A 3154-nucleotide genomic window follows, 5' to 3' on the forward strand; every position below is an offset into this window, starting at 1 on the left:
AAATAAAAGGAAACAAAGATATTGGAAACAAACCAGCAAATTAGATGGTGTCAAAGGATAGAATTCTGATTTTTGTACTACATCTTAGAAGACCAAAAGTAATGCCTAGCCAGGACAGCACACTCCTCATTAAAATTAAAACAACCTTCTATCCTGACCACGAAGACTTTCAGCTAAAGTGTGACGTGGAAGAAGGACAAACCCATGCTACAGCTGCAAAATTCAATACCTCTGAAAAGATACTTGCATCAGAATCACATTTGAGAGGCAAGGGGTTGCTTAGCACTAGTTATTCCAGAAAGAGAACCAAATTAATAAATACATTAAATTGAAAAAGCCAAAAAATAACCCTTTGTAGTTACAAACCACATGCTAGTTTTTTTTGTTTGTTTTATGGAGTCTCGCTCTGTCACCCAGGCTGGAGTACAGTGGCGGCATCTCACTTCAACCACTGCCACCTGAGTTTAAGCAATTCTCCTGCCTCAGCTTCCCAAGTAGCTGGGATTACAGGTGTGCACCACTACACCCAGCTAATCTTTTTATATTTTTGGTAGAGACGGGGTTTCACTATGTTGGCCAGGCTGGTCTTGACTCCTGACCCCAAGTGACCTGCCCATCTCAGCCTCCTAAAATGCTGGGATTACAGGGGTGAGCCATCGCGTCCAGCCCACATGCTAGTTTTTAACCCATTTCCTGCTGGAAGGTGAGAAGAGGTCTGTGACTTCTGCTCAGCTCCACCATGGAGACCAAATAAAGTAGGCTTTGGAACTGCTGCTTCAGGTGAATGGTAACCAGAGACCCAGGGAATTTATAGAGAGGGCAAGGTCAAAGATCTGAGAAAAAGACTTAAGTCATGGTCAACACCTGCCAGTGCAATGGTGTAGGCATGAAAAGGCTTGAAGGCTGAGAAATGCCACTAAACCAAGTGACAATCCCCAGGGTTTCCCTTGAAAAGGTATTAATGAAAAAACAAAATAAACAAAAAAAGGTATTAATGGGCTTCAAAACAGAAAAACTGTTAGTTTGCTATGAGGCTTCTGTTTTATTTTTTATTTTATTTATTCATTTATATATTTATTTATTTATTTTTGAGACAGAGTCTTGCTGTGTCACCTAGGCTGGAGTACAGTGACATGATCTCAGTTCATTGTAACCTCTGCCTCCTGGGTTCAAGTGATTCTCCTGCCTCAGCCTCCCAAATAGCTGGGATTACGGGTGTGTGCCACCACACCCAGCTAATTTTTGCATTTTTTAGTAGAGAGGGGGTTTCATCGTGGTGGCCAGAGTGGTCTCAAATTCCTGACCTCAAGTGATCCGCCAGCCTCAGGCTCCCAAAGTGCTGGGTTGACCAGCATGAGCCACAGCACCTGGCTGTAGCTTCTTTACTCTCTAAAGAAAATACGGCAGGATGGATGGATACTTTTGGGATTCAAATGTCAGATTCATAACCATATTCTTCAGCATGGATAGGAAAGCAGGTTCACCAATGTGTTCATCAAGAGTAGGCTATTAAGAGGGGTCCACGGCACACGGTCTGGAAGATCTCGACACTTAAATCAGGATAAGGTAAGGATTCTTTATACTAAAAGTATTAATGAAGACATTATCACGACCTCCACAATCCCAGTGAATTCTCAGAATTGGTGAATTATTGATGGCTAAAGAAGAGAAAAAGAAACCAGAATGCCCCTTAGAAAAATCGAACACATGGCAGAATTAAGGTCTGGAGTAGCAACACACAAATGGCACAGACAGGCCCCTGCCGCTTATCCAGATCTCCGGCCAATGAGTTCAGTGCATGGGGGCTAGCTGCTCTCCAACCCAAATCAAGGGGCTCTGGTGAGCCAGCTGGGCTCAGATGAGTGACTTCACAGCCTGATTTGTTTTCAGTGTGACAGAGTATGTGGCAAACTATCACAGTGAATATTTGGCCGCTTTTTTTTTGGCATTTTTCACACCAGAATTTATTGACCATGTTTGAAGCCTGGGGAGATGAGAGATGACCCCACGTTTTCTTTTGCTGTGGCAAAGAAGACCATCTAGTGGGAGCCTAGAGGCTTGAGGATTCTTGCCCTTCTCACCTGTGACAATGCCACTTCTCTTAGAGAATTTCCCCATTCCTCAACCTTAAGGATTTCAGGCACAAACTATGAATCACGAAGAATCTGACAGCAGCTCTAGAAGCCTCCAAAGAGAATTGCACTTCAGCAACAGGGGGTCAGGGGGTGGAGTGTAAATATAAAAGAATAGCGGATGGCCTAAATCAATATGTGTCCCTGTTTGTAAAGAGCCACAAGTGTTTGACTAGAGAAAAAGGAAAAGAGGCGAGAGTAATGAGAAAGAGATGCTCAGATCAAGAGGAATGGAGGAGAGGGAGATTTCTATGAAGTGTGACTGTCAGTCATGGGTAGGTCTTTATTGACAGACTTTAAAGGATGTAACTAGAATTGGAATTCCTTTATTTATTTTATTTTTATTTTTAATTTTTTTCAGATGGAGTCTCACTCTGCTGCCCAGGCTGCAGCGCAATGGCACAATCTTGGCTCACTGCAATCTCACTGCAATCCCGGGTTCAAGTGATTCTCCTGCCTCAGGATTGCAGGCATGGGCCACCCTGACCTCAGGTGGTCTGCCCGCCTCAGCCTCCCAAAGTGCTGGGATTACAAGTGTGAGCCACTGCACCTGGCCTGGAAATGTTTTTAAATACTTTTTGTTGCTGGCCACCGTTTTTGACTATGATTTCGTGCAGAGACATAGGACCATGGAGCTCAGGTCTCTCTTTGGGTACACCAGGCTCCTGAAAGGTGACTGTAGTATAGTAAATAGGCAAGTGGGTTCATTATTCTTGGAGAATGAGAGACTGGATTGAAATAAATAATAGAAGTGGGCTGGGTGAGGTGGCTCATGCCTGTAATCCCAGCACTTTGGGAGGCCAAAGCAGGAGTTCAAGACAAGCCTGGCCAACATGCTGAAACCCCATCTCTACTAAAAATACAAAAATTAGCTGGACATGGCGGTGTGTGCCTGTAGTCCCAGCTACTTGGGAGGCTGAAGCAGGAGAATCACTTGAACCCAGGAGATGGAGGTTGTAGTGAGCCAAGATCGAGCCACTGTACTCCAGCCTGGGTGACAGAGAAAGACTCCATCTCAAAAA

The sequence above is a fragment of the Cebus imitator genome, unplaced genomic scaffold (assembly GCF_001604975.1).
Source record: "Cebus imitator isolate Cc_AM_T3 unplaced genomic scaffold, Cebus_imitator-1.0 Scaffold1, whole genome shotgun sequence".
Taxonomy (NCBI): Eukaryota; Metazoa; Chordata; class Mammalia; order Primates; family Cebidae; genus Cebus; species Cebus imitator.